Source organism: Mesocricetus auratus, unplaced genomic scaffold (genome assembly GCF_017639785.1).
Source record: "Mesocricetus auratus isolate SY011 unplaced genomic scaffold, BCM_Maur_2.0 Super-Scaffold_15014, whole genome shotgun sequence".
In the NCBI taxonomy this organism is placed as follows: Eukaryota; Metazoa; Chordata; class Mammalia; order Rodentia; family Cricetidae; genus Mesocricetus; species Mesocricetus auratus.
Genome location: NW_024429186.1, coordinates 28,817,913 through 28,839,498, shown reverse-complemented (window position 1 = coordinate 28,839,498; position 21,586 = coordinate 28,817,913). Strand labels below are relative to the sequence as shown.

Below are 21,586 nucleotides of genomic sequence, written 5' to 3'. Positions count from 1 at the left end.
AAGTACACCATGAGCCAAAAATCATCTCATGCCAGGTTTTGAAGTTTCATGTTTGCCCTAGAGAACTTACATTAGGCTCTAAATAACAATAATGAGGAAATTCAATTAGGAGTTATTTCAGAGACATGGGAGGTAATTACTGTAAATAGGAGCAAATCAACTGGGTCACCTGTACACATGTATAACTAGCTGGTTTTGCCTAATGTTAGTTCAGCAACATTAAGTTTAAAGGGAGCTTCTATTAGCTTATGATATAGACAGATTATTATAACTGACCAGATTTTCTATGTGGAATAGGAGAAAATCTGGTCAGGATATGACTGACAACTTGATCACAAAACCCTCATGCTTTCCAAGAATTATGCCCATAAGGAAAACCCATCCTCGACTGTTTGATACTTTTCTGTCTCTTATTTTGCAGGTAATGAATGTTTATAGGCAAATGAAAGTTTAAGTTTCCCTTCATAAAAATTCATCACAGCTAACTGCCTTCAAATAGACTCCAAGGATCAGAATTCTTTCCTTTCACTTACAAGTCCTTAATTTTCTATTTCTTGTCAATAAACAGCTTAGTTAATCTCCAAGAAGTACTCATTGTTTAAACGCTAATATTCCTTTTATTGTCAGTTGCAACCACTTCTTTATTTGAACTGAACTTTATTTAGTTTATTGCTCCCATTATTGTCCGACAGAGCAGGCTAAGTCCTATGTTGTCTTATTTATGCAGAATGGTGATTTTAAGAGCCTGAGCATTCATCAGAACTATTTGGTTATGTAGCTTAGCTTCCTTGCTTAACTGGTGTAGTGATCTTTTCGAAAGATCACTACAGACTCTCAAAGTCTCTATTTTTCTAAAGAATATATTAATATATTTATCTATTCTGCTCATAGCACTTATCACTGAGGGGCAAGATCATCTTCTGACAACATTTCTAATGTTCAAATGACACGTCTTCCCCCAAAATGGAGACAAATCATGGTAAACCCTTGTATTCTAGTGTTTAGTCACCATTCCATCACCAGTCTTTGCTATCCTATTATCTTCCTGAGTGACTATCTCCCTTGCATGGAGCCAACTTTTGCCTATCCGACTAGTTTCAAACTCTATATGGTTAGGCCACAATTTCCGATTAACCTTGGGCAAAAGAGTTAAAGGTATGGGTGTTTAAAGTCATCTATAGCACTATAGTAAGTTTTGGATGAACCTGCGATTCGTGAGATCCTGTCTCAAACAACAGAAGAAAAACGAAAAGCAAAAATAGTTATGTGGAGTAAACTGACACAAAGGAAGACACCAGGAGACCTAGAATGTAAACTTGGAAATGGAATCTACTCTGAAAGGCAATGGGGGTCTCTTTCAATGGAGTGCCCTTCACAAGTGTGTACTGAAACCAAATTTAAGTACCATTCAGGTTGTTCTAAATTCCTTGTAGGCGGCAGATTGAGGAGAGCTTTACTGAATTCAACGAAGCGAAGAGAAAGCCATTGCAGAAAACCTCATGCTGGGATATTACACTGGATTCTGGACAGTGAAATCTTGGTTATTTGAAGCTGAACCTCAGAACTTGGAGGAGCCAGTGTATAAGTTGCTAAAATTTTCTTTTACAACAAATTGACAGATATGCCACATGTTTCTCAGCTCATCCACGGTCACTCAACGGGCAGATGGCAAATCTCTCATTGGTATCTTCCAGATCAGAGACAATGAGTTGGCCTTGGAGGAAGAGATGCCTTCAATTGTCCATTTTCATGCATTCTAATGTGCAGCTTTGTTGAAAAGATATGAATCTGGTGGGTATTTAGTTGGCAAAAACCATATCCTTATTTTATAAGTATGGGGCTGCTAGGCTTTCAAGGGTTGCCAGTTATAACCAGTGCCCAAGTTTCAATGACATCAATCTCTTACTATCACCTTGTACATATGTTCCATGACATTCCTCTGGGAACTATACACACCTCTGGGAAATATATCAATTTCTGTGCTGCACACCACTGTGTGAAAAGTCTACAGTTTGAATGGAGCCATGATGAAATATTGAAACATCAGTTAGGAAAGAAAAACTTGGGTGTGTAGGATGTCCAGGAGACCCTATTCTGGCAACTTTTCAATTAATTCAGACTACCTGGCAACTTTGCAGGGTCTGAGACCTACCTATGATGAGCAGTCTTGCCCTTCATTTGCAGACTGGCTTCAGCTCCTAGGCATTGACCCGGCATAAGCCAATCTCTAAGATGCTAATGGATAATATCATAATATTCTTTTACTAATGAATGTGCAATAAGAAATGAAACCTTCTGGGACCTGAGCTCTTCTGTTAGCATGACAAGCACTTTCCTGCTTTGCAGAGAAGCTAAATCCTAATCAGAAGGCTGTGTTGTGAGATAGGAATCAGAAAAAGAAAGGAGAAAAAGCAAAGGAGTGTGGGTCATCTTGGGCAGTTTTCCTCAGCTGTGGTAGCTTGTTGCTGCTGTCTGCTCTATACACAGCCTTGCTGATAGCACCAGAATACTAAGTGTGTTCACGAAGATGCTGTCTCCTATAGACCGACAGAGCCTATGAAAGCTGTCTTTGTTGACTCCCCTTTTCTTCCCCCATCTTCCACTGCTAATGAATTCTCCTTCTGATCATTTCTTCAGCTGCATTTAAACTCTCTGTCGTGTTATCACAGATGTTTTAGCCTGGAAACCATCTCATTTCTTTGAGCTGCTTTGCTTTTCTCTGCATTGATTTTTTTTTCTGTATTAACTTCCCATTATTTTCTCATGAAACAGTTCTACTTTATATTTGTGCTTTTTGAGATCGCTTGCTTTTGATTCTTACTCAAGGGTACACATAGGGCACAGAGTCAGGTATGATGCATTTGTTTCTCCTTAAATGCTAAAAGGTTCAAGTTTGGTACCTTTGTTTTCAGGCATTGAATGCTGTTCAGAGCATGGGACATGCTTAATACTTCCTCTTTCTACATCTCAACAATTGATCCTCTTTGGTTTAGATTAATTTTTTTCCTAAAAGACGTGTGTATTACAATGAACATAAATGGAGTTGCTGGATCAGTCAGGACTGGATCCAAATTACAGTTTCAATATTCCCTTCACTCTGCCCCTCAGTCTTCCCTGTGAATGTAAGATTGCTGGGACTACTTACAGAGAGTATAAAGCTCAAGTGAGATTAAATGCACTGATTTATTTAACATGCAAAGTAAGAATTCAATGAATGTTAGCTTATTCCTACTTAAACTAGGGTCCTGTTTTTATGAAAGGGAGATTAAGCACATTCTGGAATGGACTGGTATTTACGTGCTCTGACTCTGACAGCTAAAGCCATAAGCTATGGCATATTAGAAAAAGGGAAAGGATGCCCAGGGCTCAGCCAATTTAAATGTTGCTAATATCCCCTAAGCCATAAGCATTTTTTTTGTACACTGACAAAGGTTGTTTTTTAATCAGGCTAGAAATGGCATAGATTGTTGGCATCCTCCCTGTGTCTCATTATTATTATACAAACAGATAAGCACATATCATAGACACACACAGACACACACACCACAGACACACGGACACACACACACATACCACAGACATAGACACACACAAATACAGCACAGACACACACACACACACACAGTATTCTTCTATCACTTTGGATTCCTCTAGGTGAGAACATACAGAGATTTTTTGCATATCCCAAAGGCCTGCTCTTTGTCTGGAGCATGTAACTATGTATTAACCTTCAGTAGTTCTTACAATGGAAATACTCTGGAGACAAACCCCCAGCACTCTGTTACCTTAGGATGATAGTGAGTTACTGACTTTACAAGCCTCTCTCCATGTCTTGATGTTCCAAAATGAGAGATCTTGAACACAGAGGAGATTTCCTGACACCCTAAACAATTGTACCCCTTGCCCTTGTCTAAAAGAGAGAATCAGGGAAGTCTGTTTCATGAAAGAAATGTAGGCAATATGAGATAATAGGACTGTCTGTAAGTAAGGTGCACATTCCTGAGTGCCCATGTATTATCACCTGCACTTGTGTAGTGCATAGGGAAATTTAAGTATATACCCATTCATTGTGCTTTGAGAGGTAATTGAATCTACTGAGTTGAGCTAGAGTAACCTTAACTAGTAATTAATGGCAGGTCTGGATGCCTTCATCCTAAGGCATAAACCTTCTAGGAATATCAGGCAGTGCATCAGAACTATACTTGCTTAGCAGATGAGCAGAGGCCCTTCAATCCTAACTTCTGACTTTGTTACGCTAAAATACCATGTACAAAGTGAATCTGTGCAGCTCAGAAATGCTCTTTCGCTGCTATTTTTCACAGGACACCAAATGAGAAGCTGGCCACATTCTATTAGTGTCTCTTAGAAACTTAGAGAGGGGGAGAGCAATGATTTCCTGGGGAGGTAAGCCAGTTAATTGCTAAGTGGGCTGAGCATCAATGTCCTTCTGCTTTTGTGTGGGCCTCCTGATAGATGGACATGGGCCCAGTGGTAAAGAGATGGTTCTAGGAATGAACAGAAACTATTGATTGTTAGTTGACAAATGAGGACCAAATTCAATCTAACCAGCCAATCAGAATTTATCTTTTGCCCCAAATAATGCCCATTGATTGCCCAGCACTATTATTGAGAAACGTTTCATGCTCCTTTCACCTTCCTTGCCCTTCATCCATGTCCTCAGATCTCTCCCAGTTTCATTTTCAGTTAAGCATTGATTCATAAGAGCCAGTCAGTTCCCTGGCCTTATTGTTTAGACACTCATTAGTTCCCCCGTGTGTATGAGACACGTTGTGTGTAGTTCTATAAGAGCAAAGAACAGGACCTCGGGTAGCACTAGTTTTGAAATATGAGGGTAGAGCTATGGGGAAAAAAATCAGTTCCTAGGGTTCTATTTTATGCTTTATTTATAGCCTCAGTGTGCCTGTGGCAGTCCTCTGGAAATGCAGACATGGCCTGGGAGATCTACAGCTTCAAGGAGTCAGAAGCACACAAATCCCATCCCTTTGGGGTTCTCTTCTCCAACTTCCATCTGGAGAAGCTGGTTCAATAGTAGACCAAAACATAACTGCCTAGATCCTGGATCCTTTATTGTTTGCTTTCTAGAAAATACAGGAGAGGAATATTTCTTAATTTCCTCTGTTGTGTCCCATCAAGAAAATCATCTGAAGATTTTAAATCCTCAAGAAATCTATAGATAAAGGTTAGGCTATGTAATTATCCATAGTTAATTTTTTGCCTACAGCATCTCAAACTGGACCATGCTATTGAGAACAGTTCCTTCCTACAAAGATCAGTGGGATTCCTTTTATGGAATGTAATGGAAGGCTTCATGATTCCAGTTTCTTTTGATAATATCTCTTTTACCTGGTACATACCCATAAATTGGCCTGAATGATATGTAAAGGTTTGCAGTTAAGGTTTGATTATTGTCTGGTGGAGATGGAGTTTCTCTTCTATTGTTCTAAGTTTTCCTCTCAGAACAGAGTTCATCATGAGGTGGGTTTTTCATACTCTGCCAACCCCTGTCTTTGTCACTGGTCAATGGCTATGAAGAGATACTGTGATTAAGACAAGTCTTGGGAATTATTTAAGTGGGGACTTGCTTACAGTTTCAGAGACTTATTCCATTATCAACATGGCAGGGAGCCTGACAGACAGCAGGGAACAGTGACATGCAGGTGTGATATTGGAGAACTAGATGAGAGATATAGAAGAGAGAGAGACAGAGACAGAGAGAGAGACAGAGACACAGAGAGACAGAGACACAGAGACAGAGACATAGAGACAGAGACACAGACACAGAGACACAGAGACAGAGAGACTAAGCTTGGCATGGACTTTGAAATCCCATCTCTATCAAAGTACTTCCTCCCAAAAAGCCACACCCGCCTTTTAATCCTTCTCCAATAGTGCCACTCCCTAGTCACTAAGCATACAAATATGAGACTATAGGTTTCTTATTCAAACCATTACTGCCCCATGTGTTTTTTTAAATTAGAAATAGCTTGCTTCACATGTCAATCCCAGCTCCCTCTCCCCCCAGCAACCACCCAAACCCCTCACACAATTCCCATTCCACTCCACAGGGAGGGTGAGGCCCTGCATGGGGGGGGTCTCCAAAGTCTGTCATATCATTCAGGGCAGGGCCTAGGCCCTCCCCCATGTGTCTAGGTTGAGAGAGTATCCCTTGATGTGGGATGGGTTCCCTAAGTCCATTTGTATGCCAGGAATAAATACTGATCTACTACCCAAGGCCCCATAGATTGCCAAGGCCTCCTTGCTGACACCCAAATTTAGGGTATCTGGATCGGTCCCATGCTGGCCTCTCAGCCATCAGTCTGGGGTCTATGAGCTCTCCCTTGTTCAGATCAGCTGTCTATGTGGATTTCACCAGTCTGGTCTTGACCCCATTGTTCATCACATCACTCCTCTCCCTCTCTGCAACTTGGTTCCAGGAGTTCAGTTCAGTGTTTAGCTGTGGGTGTCTGCCTTTGCTTCCATCAGCCACTGTATGAAGGCTCTAGGACAACATTTAAGGTAGGTGTCAAACTCATTATCATGGAAGGACTTTTTAAGTTTTATTTATCTATTCTATTTATTTATTTTGGTTTTTCAAGACAGGATTTCTGTGTGTTGTTTTGGAGGCTGCCCTGGAACTTGCTCTATAGACCAGGCTGGCATTGAACTCACAGAGATCCACCTGCTTCTGCCTCCCCAGTGCTGGGATTAAAGTCATATGCCACCAATGCCCACCTCAGGGAAGGGCATTTAAGGTAGCCTCACCACTATTGCTTAGTTTGCCAGTTGATGTCATCCTTGTAGATCTCTGGAAAAATTTCACTAGTGCCAGATCTCTCCTCAAACTTATAATGACTCCATCTATTACTGTATCTCTCATCCTGCTCTCCTCTATTCTTACCCTGACTCAAACTTGTCCTCCTCTTCCCTCCTCTTCTCCTCTCTCTTTTTCCCAGCTCCCTCTCCCTTTCCCCCATGCTTCCAATCCACTCAGGAGATCCTGTCTCATTCCTTTCTCTGGGGTACTATGCACATCTCTCTTAGGGCCCTCCCTGTTTCCCAGACTCATTGGCAGTGGAATTGTAGGCTGGTACTTCCTCGATCCATATCTAAAACCCACATATGACTGGGTACATACCATGTTTGTCTTTTTGTGACTGGGTTACCTCACTCAGGATGGTTTCTTCTAGTTCCATCCATTGGCATGTACATTTCAAGATTCCGTTGTTTTTTTCTACTGAGTAGTACTCCATTGTGTAAAAGTACATTTTCTCTATACACTCTTCAGTTGAGGAGCATCTAGTTTGCTTCCAGGTTAGGTATGTTACAAATAATGCTCCTGTGAACATAGTGGAAGAGACATCCTTGTTGTATGAGTGTGCATTGTTTGGGTATATGCCTAAGAGTAGAATTGCTGAATCTTGAGGTAGACTGATTCCAATTTTCCTGAGGAATCTCCATACTGATTTCCAAAGTGACTGTATGAGTTGGTACTCCCACCAGTGTTGGAGGAGTGTTCCCTTTCTCCACATCCTCTCCAGCATAAACTGTCATTGGTGTTTTTGATTTTAGCCATTCTGACAGTAGTAAGATGGTATCTCAGAGTTGTTTTGATTTGCATTTCCCTAATGGCTAAGGATGTTGAGCAATTTCTTAAGTGTTTCTCAGCTATTTTAGACTCTATTGAGAATTCTCTATTTAGTTCTGTAGCCGACTTTTTAATTGGATTCTTGGTGTTTTGGAGACTTGCTTCTTGAGTTGTTTGTAAATTTTGGAGATCAACCCTCTGTTAGATGAGGGGTTAGTGAGTATCTTTTCCTATTATGTGGGCTACCATTTTGTCTTGCTGACTGTGTTCTTTGCCTTACAGAAGCTTCTCAGTTTCAGGAGGTTCTATTTATTAATTGTTGATCTCAGGATCTGTGCTACCGGTGTTATGTTCAGGAAGCCATCACCTGTACCAATTTGTTCAAGGGTACCTCCTATTTTCTCTTCTAAGAGTTTCAGTGTGGCTGGATTTATGTTGAAGTCTTTGACCCATTTGAATTTAAGTTTTGTGCATGGTGATAGTCATGGATCTATCTGTAGTCTTATACATGCCAATATCCAGTTATGCTAGTACCATTTGTTGAAGATGCTTTCTTTTTTCCAATTGTATAGTTTTAGCTTCTTTGTCAAAATTCAGGTGTCGATATGTTTGTGGGTTAATATCAATTTTATTCCATTGGTCTACCTGTCTATTTTTGTGCCAATACCAAGCTGTTTTATGTCTATAGGTCTATAATAGAGCTTGAAGTCAGGGATGGTGATGCCTCTGGAATGTGATTCCTCTAAAATCAGGAACAAGACAAGGGTGACCCTCTCTTGGCTAGGTGTGCTAACCTTAGTCATTAGTGCGCTTGTATAGACAAATATCTAAAACAACATGTTCCATTGCCTTATTGTGTTTCCTTGTCTCTTCTTACTGGTCAATATGATTACAGTATCTTGTGTCTCTTCTGAGGTTCTCCAGTAACCATTTTTCCCAGAGCTTTGCTAACCAATGCCACCCTTTCCTTTAGGCTGTCTTTGATAACTCATTACTCAAAGACCCCCAAGGGAATAGTTTCTCAGAATCCTGCTATGACAATTCTGCAATATTGAAAATATATTAAGATGACATTAAGAGTGACAGCTATAATTCCCACATGAGGGGGCCAGTTCTATCATGCAGCTTAGCTCCAGGAGAGACAGTAAGACCTGTTTGGCTCTTGGAAGCCTCTTAAAGAACAGCAATCCCAGGCTTTGGTTGTAATACCAGTTATGCTCAAGGCTTTGTTTCTTGTTGTATTTTGTTTCTCACACTATTTATGATTTTATAGCAAATGTCTATTTCTGTGGCCATAAAGAAATTACAAACAAGGATTCAGGTGGTGTCTGCATTAATCTGCAGAGGCTAAGGTTGGAAAGGGAATTAGCTGCCTTGCATAGCATCCCTGAATTCTGATTAAGGAAGAAGAGCTCTTTCTCTTCCTTATTTGGAGACATAATTATTTTACAGACAATTAATTATGATGCTGCCTTGGTGTGATGAAGGACATTTGGGATAGACTAGTTTAAGGGAAAGATAAAACAGTTCTTTCTCTCTTCTTTTTACCCTTCCTACTTTGCCTCTGTCCTCTTTACTTTCTTAGTTTTTATAGTTTGTCACCCTGACTCTGTTTTTATAACCAAAACTCATCAAAAAGTCATAATTCTCAAAGTACATGGCATTCCCCAAAGTTGGAAGTGTGGCATGACTGTGAGTATTATAAATTTGTAAACACACATACTCTTCTTAACTAAGAGATATTGTTATTCTTCCACAAGCATTACCTCCTCATTAAAGACTGTGCCTGTCTTGAAGTGTGTGAGAATAGGAAATGCACATGGAAAGTAAAGGGGGGAGGTATTTTTTTGTGTGTGTGAATGAGGATCTTCTTTCATGTTGTGGTACCTCAAACAGCAACATACATGGGCATCTGGTAGAAACACAAATTTGGGTCCCTCATAGACCTGACCAATTATATTATGTAGTTTAACAAGGCTTCTAGGTAATTCCTAGGCTCTTGGAGCAGGAAATAAAAGGGTGAATTCCAGGACTCTATTGGAAGGGCTCTCATTATTAGGGAAAGCCTGGGCTGTTATTCTACAGAATGAATTCATCACTGTAGAAGCCAAAATCAAAGACTGGCAAGTGAGGAGTATCTGTGACATCCCTAAGAAGCTGTGTTTATGTGCATTTGCATCTATTTTCACCTTTTAAAGGAGAAAAAATGGTATCACTGGAAAACACTTATTCAGAACTTCTGTGTTAAACATCAGAGATAGCAAGCAAAGCAAGCATGAAACCGTCTCCGGGAATTTACCAGGAAGGAGACATTCAGTAGATACTGCTGTTCAAGGCTCTGTGAGGGAATTTTAAACAGCAGGAAGAAGTTGGAAGCTGGAAGAATATATATTAAAATGACACTTGAAGTATGAAGTATGTTGGTGTGTTGGGAAGAAGCTCTATCATTTGGATCCATTTTTATTGGCTAGAAAGTACAACAGAGTAGAGTGGTGAATGTGGCAAATATGGTTCAGTTCCTGTAGGAGTCTGGAAGCTTGGTTGGTCATAGCTTTACTTTTGAGGTACAGTGAAGCTGGCCGGGGCCTCCTAACAGAGTTCTCATCAGGGTGTTGTGACCATCCATGTGCTGGCTACACTAAAGAAATCAGATCATACTGCAGATTGGAAGTGAGTATACATACATACTGTTGCTTTCACAGTAACAATGTCCCACAGACTATGCCTTCAACACAGGGCCCCAGGTGTCAGTTCAGAAACTACACACTCACACTTAGCTCTCTCCTTAGAAGATCAGAACCCAAGGAGAGGGAGGAGACTGAAGTTTTGGTGGCATCCTGTAAAGTAAATTGCCTCTAAGTTCAATTGTTCTAAGTGATGTTGGTGGGTATTTACTCTTACTCAACAAGTAGTCACAAGTCCCAGGTGACACTGTAGGTACTGGGACAAAAAAAATGATCAACACTTCTCTGTAGCTTGCCTTTTGGGCTGAGGGATGGGGGCTGGGGATTGGGGGAACTCATTTGTTTCTACCACTGTGTCCTTTGTTTCACATATATTGACATTGCTCAGGCTTTGGGCTATTTAGAGCATCTCTCCTCTTCCTTTGTGGCTCAAACTGTTGTCACCTTTACCATAAGATATGTTACCTGAAAAGGCTTTTAAGAAGATTCAATCTATTTTCTCTTGCCTCTGTGAATGTAGAAGAGAATTCTCCACTTCCCAATAGCATCTTTCTTGGATGCTTTCGGTGAGTACTGATGACAATGAATGCTAAGTTTAAATGCTTGTTTTGTTCTGGATATGAGTCTCTCATACATGATTAGTTCCATCAAGCCTCACAAAAATTATAAGCAGCATTTTATAAGAGAGGAAATGGGAGCATCAAATGGTAGAAAACTTAACGGAGCTGTAACTGGCAGAACTAAGAGCCAAATAAAAAGTTCAGGCTCTTGTAGTGTAAAGGCCTAGGAAGGTGTTTTAAACATTGGTACTCTCAGTAGAAAAGCCAGGGGCTGAGGTCACTGGTATAATATTTGTCTAGCATGTGTTATACCCTATATCATCCTTGGTACTCAAAAATAGAAAGATGATTGTATAGACAAGTAAAATGATATATAGACAGATAAAAAGGCAGAAAATAAAACCTTTTCAGAGAAGGAGAATGAGAATTGGTAATGCACACCATTGTCCCATGCGTTCCTACTCTCCTTAGCCCCAGATCTGTACCCTCCACATTCTCTCAGTTCTGACCATCCATGCTTTCTCTCATTTCCAAGGTCTTGCTAAGGATTTTTTCCTATTGTGGAGCTTTGCTCTTGTCATTCTCAAACCCTGGGATGTCTTTTTGGTCTTTCTTTATACTTTTTTTTTTCAACAGAAACTTTCATCTCAGTTGAAAGATGGCTGACTCTGCAAAGCCACCCCCAACTTCTCTACCTAGCTAACTGACATTTTAGGTTTTATTATTTCCCTGTACCTTTCCATGTCTGTACTTATGAAAAGTATAAAGTCTCTAACTTAGTGAGCAGGCTTTCAAAGTGTCATCTACATCCTCATTATCACCAGTGTGGTTGTTCAAGAAGTGCAAATTCTTCAACCCAAACCCTGACCTACTCAACCAGATAATTTGCAAGTGAATAGGGCCCAGCAATATAGGCTTACCATACTTTTCCTGTTGGTCCCCAGGCACACAAAGCTAGGAACTTCTTATGCACCCTTAACTCTTGCCTTTCTTCTCTCATGGCTAAGGAAACCACTGGACAGAGATTGTGCTAGTGTTCCTCACTTGATGCTCTTACTTCTTGATTGCCATGTACAATGCATTCAACTAAGAGTTTCATGCATAGATCAATGAGCCGGTTTGACTTCATAGTATCTTTTTAAAGAAGAATTATTTCAATTTTACAGATTAAAAGTAAGAGATGTTCGTGGTTGTAGGGACTTAAAGCAGATATAGGTGTAATAGATCCAGTGAATTTGCAAGTTTTCCCTTTGGGGAAAATGTCCACAGTAGGACAGGTATTGTTGCACAATGTCTTTGTTCAATAGATTTCATTATCATTTAATGGGTGGAATTGAAGAAAGCTATCCATGCACCATCTGAAATGAACCTGCTTTCCTTTCTCCTTTACTAAAGTATTTATTGACGATCTGTACCACATGCTCCTGGGGGAACCCAAATGAATTCTGTCCTCGAAGATCATAGATTATCTTGACATCTATCTTCTTATGGTAGGTATAAGCATGAAACCCAGTAGAGGATTCACATTTTTCATTCAAATGCCAAGCAGATAGTGATACAAAAGAATTCTGATACAAAACATATTCACCTGAAAATAAGCATTTTCATGATTTTGGACATGGAAATTATGAAAACTATTTTCAAAGAATTGCTCATAGCCAGAAATAATACTAAGAGCATCTAATTTCTCATTGAAATATTGCCCCAAACCATTTATGACTGTCCTAGACAATGTGTATGAGTACTCTTCAGGAAGTATAGTATCCAAGGAAAATCATTTATACATTTCCAATACCCCTAAATGGTTCATTATAGAGTGGAAGTTAGGTTGTATTTTGCTTTCTAAATCATTTACTTCATTTCTCTCTCACTCCCACTTTTTAAAATTGCCTTTGTTCAAAACAAAACAAAGCAAAAAAAAACCTAAAAAAACAAAAACAGCTGCACTTGGCAGCTGGTTTGGAATTATGGCATTGAGGAATCAGGGTATTTGGACAATTAACAGCTATACATAGATCCAGTTTCAGGATGCGCATGTTTAATGGTGTACCACCAGCCTGGGCTGTGTGATAGACTGATTAAAATCTTATTTACATTTTTGCCATGTTCTTACACATCCTGTATTTCTTCTTTAATATTTGTTGGGTGACTTATTGGTTCTTGTTGAGGGCAATGAGTCTTTAAAAGAATTTCCCCCCAGCTCATATCAGTTTTATTTCATATTTACTCTGAAGTTGAAAACTAGCTTCAAAAGCCTGTGAAACTGCTTACCTCCATTTTGAACATGCTCTGCATCTACCTTAAGAATACCTGAATCTTAAGAGTGCTAACGCAGAACCTGACATTGTTTATTAACGCAGGATTCATCAACAACTGAATACCTCTAACGTCATAGACAAAACAGGACATCAGGAGAGGCATAGTTTCTCTCTTAGAGGCTCTGAGGCTCTAAGTTTCACAAGAAGACACAGATGAGGGCCACTAAATGCTATGATGAACATCTGAATTTGAAATGCATTATGGTTGCTGGGTGGAGCCTGGAGCTGGAAGAGGCTGAGTGGGAAAAATGAACAATAAACACCTTCTTCAGCGTAGTCAATGGGATTGTATCAATGCTAATTTCTTGTTTGTAAAGAATGTACCATAAATTCCCATAAAGACTTAATGCTTTTAAAACTCCTCTGGAATTTGCAACCACACTCTCACCTTGGAAGATGTTTGAAGAATTAATTGACTGACTGGAGAATAAACTTGTATGTGGTGGATCCAGACTTGCAAAGCAAACATGGCCTTCTGAAGTGGGTACTAGGATTGAATTGAGATAATATGATACCTGCTTGCTACTTTATAGTTGTCTGGTCCTAGGTCAGATTCTTCATCTACATGATGGACATACTGTTTTGCTTGTGCAGATAATGGTACTACCCACTGTAAATGTAAAATGAGAAAGTTCTAGTCAAACCCTATAATTGCTGTGCTTGGGAAATGTGCAGAGGCACTCAAAAGTCATCCATCCATGGCCTACCTGATTCTCAGTCTTTGACAATTCAAACTCCTCCTCTGCCTTTGTTTTTTTTTTTTTCAAAAGCAGAGGCAAATCCTTCTCTGAAATGACCAAATATGTGCTTTATCCCCCTCTGGTGGTTAGCCCTTGCATTACAGCCTTTCCTTGACCTCCAGTGTAGCAAAGAGCAAATTGAGACAGCTCCTTATGTATTTCAGTAGCTCGGCTCAAAGCTCCACCTTGAGGGCAGCTCCCATCCATTTTTCTTACTTATTGAGCCTCAAATGGTCTTACAACAATAGTGCTCTGCTAAATGTGTCATTTTCTAAGAATGCTCTAATGCTTTGATCCATACACCTCCAGGGATTACTTTGTCACTGGGTCCTCTTCTGCTTTATTTCAGCATACTAGCCTGTAGCGTGAGCAAGAAAAATCTTACGCTATCTGAGCATGAGGTATATCCATGGATCCTGCCCAGCGGGAAACCATCTAAAATTCAGCGTCTTCTTTTTGTTCTCTCTTGCCCAACCTTCTCAGCAGTTAATTTACCTCTCCCTAACCTTGTCTGTTAGTCTGTCTTTAGTCGGATGCAAAAGAATATGTACTCTCACCCAAACTTCACCCATATCACAAGCATCTATGGAGAAACAACTAATCCAGAGCAGCCATGGGCATTTGAAGATCAGGGGCACTTGGACAAACAAGGCAATCTAATAGTGGAGTGTGGAGTGATGGGTTCAACTTCTCAAACTCTAGGCCATCATGGCATGGTGATATTAAATAGCAATAAATGATATTATGTGTATGTAATATTTCTTGTGATTTTCCCAACAATACTAGGAGATACAATGCTTGAATATATTTTTTTCAAATAAAGAAAAGAGGACTTAAGCAGTTTTCCCATGTGAAAGTACAAGGCTGTAGGAAGCAGAGGAGAAGTTAATTTGCCTACCTCAATATATAGCTGAATACTGTCACTCAGTAATTTTCTCTTGTGAGTGTTCTTCATTCACATCACATAGCACTCATCAATCCTTACATATAATTTTCCCCCTGGAGATTCTGGAATTGGCCTCACATTGCTTCTTTGCTCTGACTCTAAGCAGTCATTATTTCTTGATTAGGGTTGACATAGATGATAAATCCTATTTTCCATTCAGCGAATAAGTGTTTGTTAAAGGAAAGGAGGAAGAAAAAAGTCTTGGGCTGAGGTAGCCAAAGGAAAGTTTCATTAAGGAATAGAAATTCAGCTTAGCCTTACCATGATATGGGGTCTAGATAGGTAGAGATAATTGCGAGTAGAGAGAAAACCACTAACTTCATTATTAGGGCTCTTCTGTTATCTTCCTCTTGACTTTGGTTGCTGCTAAATTCATTTTTAAAGCCTGTACACACTGGCCATATGCTCAGTGAGGACCTGTGCTTAAATTCAAAGAACTTACTTAAAAGCTAGCTGCGTGGCACGAGCATCAGTAAGAGTAGCACACCTGTAGGGAGATGGGAGATAGAGATGGAAGAGACCCAGAAGCTCAGGACCAGCTAAGCTGCTGCACACCAAGGTATACACAACAGAGAGAACCTGTCTCAAGTAAGATGGAAGGCCAGGACCAACACTGAAGATTGTTCTTTGACCTCAGTGCACATACCATGGCATTCTCAATACTAATTTCCTTATTTCTATACACAAACACACACACACACACACACACACACACACACACACACACACACACACACACCATGGTTCCATAGCATTTCTGGGAGATTTATAGTGTTAGCACACACACTTTGTATATGAAAGAACCGAAGTACTCAGAGGTTAGATAGCTTGTGGAAGATCACACAGTTCACTCAAAGGAAGACATGGTTCACAGTGGATATGGAGTGCACATGCTAACACATCACCCAATTTCAAGACTTCCTGTATTCACTCATTACTTTATTTTCACTGTCACATAGAGTTTCATTACAATGATTGAGTGAATATTTTCTATCTTTGGTAAATAAAAGAGGGATGGTTTCCCAGGTAGAAGAAATAGCAACAGCTTTCCATGGGCCACAAAGTGAACACACACTTGGCAAGGTAGATTGAGGCCAACTGAAGGAGTTTAGGGTTTCTTTTGCCTTCTGTCAGGGGTGTCCCTCTGTCCCTGTCCATGTCTATACATGCTCCTGGCTACTGTTTTGATAGTCCTGTATCATACATATTATATGTAATTACTCATACAAGTGATTATTATAATCTTGGTTACAGTCTAACAAGATAATGAGTCACTATGCTCTTCTTGTGTGTGTGTGTGTGTGTGTGTGTGTGTGTGTGTGTGACGTATGCATGTGAAGGTATGGGTGTTTTTGTCATGAGCATATATATAAAGGCCAGAGGAAGGTAGCTGTCTTGTCTTAATCTTTCCTTAGTTGGGACAGGGTCTCTTACTGAACAAGAAGTTTGCTTGTTTGGCTGGATGATAGTCTCCCAAGATCTGCCTTTTGCTATACTCCCCCAGTGCTGCAGGGGTACAGGCATATGTAGCCATACCTAGATATTTGCATGGATGCTGTGGATTCAAACACAGGTCCTCATGCTTGCAGGGCAAACACTGTTTCAGAGCCGTCTCTTCCAGTCCCTCATGAGCCTTAGCAAATGGGTTAAGTTTAGCATGGGTGATATGTTTGTATGTGTGGACAATCAGCATGGGGAAATAGGAAGTCTCATGTGTTGGATACCAGCAGGTAAAGCATCTCTAATTCTAATCAGACCTTGCTTATCGACATCTATTTCTTCACTCTTCAAGGAACCAACTACCAAACAGGGCAGTTAACATTCTGTGATAACATATTTGTAATTTTCTGAGATATGCAAGTTGCATATAAATCGAAGGCATTACAATCTATTTCGTTATATTATGCAAGTCAAATGCTGTGTCCAGAAGAGGAAAATGGAGCCAATCACCAAAACCATCTTCACTGAGAAATTCAGCTGTAGGAAAGACAGAAACAGATCAAAATTCCCCCATAGTCACTTTGCACCCTTACCAGCTATCCTGAGAAAAACCCCATGTCTCAGAAAATGAAACTAATCCAGGTGGTATTTGGACTGCTACTGCTGTTGCTGATAAAGTTGAGAGAAATGAGACCTGGGCTACCAATGGGCTTAGACTACAAAAGTCAAATCCCATTAAAAACCAGGGGGAATTGGCCATGAAATAAGGTGGCTTTGTCGCTGCATGGATAGCTCTGATTTCCAGAGGGGGTTGCAGACTAAATCAGCCTCTCTCAAGATACTTAGCTTATTTAGCTCATTGACAATTTTCACTCATAACGCTTTCGTCTCTCATCTCAGGCAGAGGAGACACTATCAGTGCTGAACAACGCTGAGGTTGGAGGTTGAACTTTCACTGTATTGTGTCCTCTCATCTATAGACATTATCAGTATGATGACACTGGAATCAACCTGGACGTTTGAAAAATAATAACAATTGTGCTAATGAAAGAGTCTGTACTTTGGGGCCTCAGAAGAATTAACCAAGATTAACAAACAACATTTTTTTTTAGTGCTTCCCTCAGGATGCCATGATCAGCATGTTAGAAATGCAGGTTGGAAGCGGGGATTTGGACAGTATTTGATGTGAGCTGAGAGAATGGGGTGGGAGAAGATGGTGGTTAGTGTTTTGAGCTTTTGAGACAGGCTCTCTCAATAAACTTTGTACTTACTGGCCCTGCTTGAGCAACTGGCCAGGAAGCCCCAGAGATCCTACTGTCTTTGTACCCCTGCTCCTTTCCCATGGGATCTGGTCCTTCTGTTTTTACTTGGATACTGGTATCCTAACATAGAACCCCAGGCTTACATGGCTAGCATACTACTAAGTGCACCATCTCCCAGTTTCCATTATTCTCATTTTACAGAGAAGGAAAAAGAAGCCCAGATGCATTAGAAATGTCAACTTGGAAGAAAAAGCAGCAAATTTTAGGGTTGGGTATGGCTTACTCCAGAGACCATTTTCTACATTAGCAAACTATTGAGCAATACTCATCCTGTTTGTCTCCTAGAAATGGGAGACATCTGTATAAGTCTGAACCCATTGTCTCAGGAAGTCATGATTCATTGACAACTTCCAGATCCTAATGCAACATGCATCATTCATTTCATGTAGTCTTGTTTTTTTTCTTTCAAAAGTATTTATTTTTACACCAAATGTAGAAGACAGAGTTGAAAAGGGAATGAATACGCACAGATACATTTTAATAGCATCCATACTACTTGTGAGCCTGTGTCTCTGCCTCTTACATCACCTTTCAGTGCCTCAGTTTCTCCACTTACAAAATTAGTCTTAGACTAGTACATTGCTTGTATTTTCATGAGGATAAACAAGGTAATATCAAGCCCCGTCGGGATGTTCACAAATGGTGTTAGGATGGAAAAGTGAAAGGAAACCATAATTTTCATCATGACAGCATTAACCCAGGAGCATTTAGCTTTAGTTCAGTCTAAATTCTCCTGCTTTAGAGCACTTAGTAGTTTATCCAAAATGACACAGCATTAGAACTCAACGATTTCTGAATATGCCATATAGTCAGTATGCTGATGGTGCATATGTTTGTTAGGAGCAGAGGGAGGGAGGTCAAGCAAAGCAATGGGAGCTAGTTATTCTGCAGAGAAGTTATTGGTTACATGAGGCTGGCAGGAACACACATGGGAGCAGTTAAAGAAGAAGAATCTAATGATTTGAGTGTGGGGCAGAGGAGACAGTACACTCTAGGAATAAAAACAGTTTTTTTTTTTACAAAGGGTGCTTACCACACACAACTCCCTTATACACCACTGGGGAAGCCCCAACTGAACACAGACACCATTTACCTCCACTTACCCAGACTGATTTTGAATTCACTATGTCACCTAGGCAGGCCTTTCAATCATGATCTTCCTGCCTCAGCCGTCAAAGTACCCAAGATTCCAAGCATGTGGCGCTATGACTGATAGAAAAGAAGGCACTTTAATCAAACAGTTACCGTTTTCAACACTATGTAATTCTAACTGGCCTCTGCCTCCCCAGTGTTGAGATTAAATGAGTGTGCCACCATACTCTGCCAACTTCCCTCTACATTTAGCTTTTTAAAATATTTAGTGCCAGCCTACAATCCTATGGCCAGAGAGTCTGGGAAACAGAAACTTCATTTAGTGGCTAATCGAAGAAGAGGCAGACTCCCTTGGTTAAGTACTGAGCTGAACTCAAGAAAGCCAGTAACAGAGAGGGAGGACTGATGATCAAAGGGATTAAAACTGGGATGGTTTAACCCCCAGAAACACCTGACCAGACAAAGGTTAACTCTTGAATCCCAGGCATCAGCCTCGGAATCCAGCATGGGACTGATCAAGACCACCTGAATCTGGGTGTCAGTGAGGAGGCCTAGGGAATCTATTGAGCCTTGGGCAGCAGATCAGTACCCATCCCAAGTATACACACGGACTTTGGACTCCCATAGAACAATGTGAGGTGCACTCTCACCCTGAACTCTTGGGGAAGGGTCTAGGCCCTGCCCTATATGAAATGACAGACTATGGACACTCCCATGGAGGGCCTCACCCTCCCTGGGGGAATGAGGGGATAACGGGGGGGAGAGTTGGGGGGATGGTATGGGAGGAGGGGAGGGAAAGGGAGAGGGACCTGGAACTGACTTGTGAAGCAACCTTGTTTCTTATCTAAATTTAAACTGGAAAATAAAAAATAAAAAAATATTTAGTTTTAGCAGGACAGGCTCTAAAGCTACACAGAGAAACCCTGTCTCAAAAAACCAAAAGTAAATAAATAAAGTAAAATTTTAATTTTTGCTTTGACTCCATGGGGAATAATAGTCCCCAAGTTTAGTGCACGTTCAAAGAATGTTAAGAATTCTCTTTTCATTTTTGCCATAGCAATTACTAATAGAGAGGGGACTTGGACATAAGTCACGAGAAGCAACTTGGCAGAAGAAATAAGGGGTCATTTCCTGAACAAACAAGATTATGAGAAACATTTATTAGGATTAGAATAATGCAAAAAAAGGGGGAAGGTACTGAGTGACAACAGGTGACATCGGGCTTCTCAGAGTTTTCACAGGGACTGAACCATTATGCTTGCTCATCTGCCACCATCACAGGTCACTTGATCAGGTTCTTGGCAAAAGGTAACTGCAACCTGCCTTGCTCTACCTAAGGCTGAGAGACTAATAGCCTGTGTATATATCCAAATCACTCATGCCACCCAATCTGGCAATTAAACAACATTTTGCTACTAAAGGAAGTAAATAGCATTATTATCTTAAAGCTGGGCAGACAACCAAAGAGGAGGCTGTGTTTGTATGCAATGAGTGCTACAGCGGGTGAAAGCCTCTAGCAGGAGATAGCAAATGTTGCCTTTTGCTGAGTTGCTTTTCGTTTTGCTTGCCTCATATAATCTGAATCATTTCTGAAGATTTTCAAAACACTCTCCTTGGAAACTCCCTTCCTCAGGCAGAGATCATGCCTTCCACATTTGTCTTTGAATGGTTTCCATGTGCTACAATGATACTTCGACGGGCGATTTGTTCTTTTTTAGCAGAGCCAGGGTGACATTGTAAGCAACTGCTTCATCTTTCTACTGCTCCTTCTAGGAAAATGAATTTATTAGCTCAAGTGTTTTCAGTACCTATTGTTGAATGAATAAATGTTGAAAGACACGCGTGTCCTTGTCCTTATCCCTCCCACGGCTTCTCTGGGAAAGGCTACTTGACTTCTCTTTGTTCCATTCTGCCTGCATCAACTTCATACTGGGCAGTTCGTATTACGGGATGAGTAGTTCTCTGAAGTTCTCAATGATTATACCAGAAAGTACTTTCAGTATCTGTGACTGTATCCAGAGACTATTGGACACAATGAATACCTTCAGCCGGGGGATATGATAGGATTTGTTTGGAGACCTAGAGCTTGGCTTATCAATCCATCCTAGGTTTGAGCTGATACCTGCAGTGACTCCAGTGGGAGGGAGCTCAGCCTATGTTTTAAGATGTTCTTGCCCAGCTAGAATTGGCATCTTAGTGCGTTTTCAGAAAGCATAGATATTCCTGCACCAACACCTGTCATTGCAGGAAGTTAGCATTCTTCATCTTGAACAGCTTTTGGTCAAGGAAAATGAAAGAAAGGAATTGCAACTAGAAGAGAAATACAGAAATACAGTGATTTCTCTGATGTGTGCCTCTACATATTAAATTTTAATCATAAGCTTTTATTTAATATGATGTTGATAAAAGGGGAAATGTGTATAGGCTACCTGGCAATTAGGTTGCATAATCTAGTCATTGTTTTTAGCAAGTTTTTAAAAAAGATTTAAAATTGTTCAAATCTCTTATACCTCTCTATTGCTGCCATAATATCAATGCTTTTCATGTTGAGGTCTGTGTCTAAGAATAGGAACCTCTAGGATCGGATAAGTGTTATAGAACATCATGTTTTGTTTTATGGGACAGACCAGATTCTCCAACTCATTGATTTCTTTGGAAGCTTAAATGTAAATTAGTGATCCATGCCATAAATGTCATACTGTAAATGAGGGGCCATTAGCCAACTCTAACTTGTGAGTTCACCATATAGTATCTTGAAAATAACATGGAATTTTGGTCAGATAAGCCTGTGAGAGTCTAAAACCCAGCTTGACATTTATTATGAAATTATCTAGGACAGGATTATTGAACTTTCTCTTACCTACTCCATTCATCTTCA

The 21,586-nt window shown here is 40.3% G+C and overlaps 1 protein-coding gene across 33 annotated transcripts in view; it reads left to right on the top strand.

The window, feature by feature from the left end:
• Positions 1 to 21,586, top strand: part of Nrxn3 (neurexin 3) — a 1,553,154-nt gene that overhangs the window by 532,248 nt on the left and 999,320 nt on the right. The gene's annotated exons all lie outside the window — the stretch shown is intronic.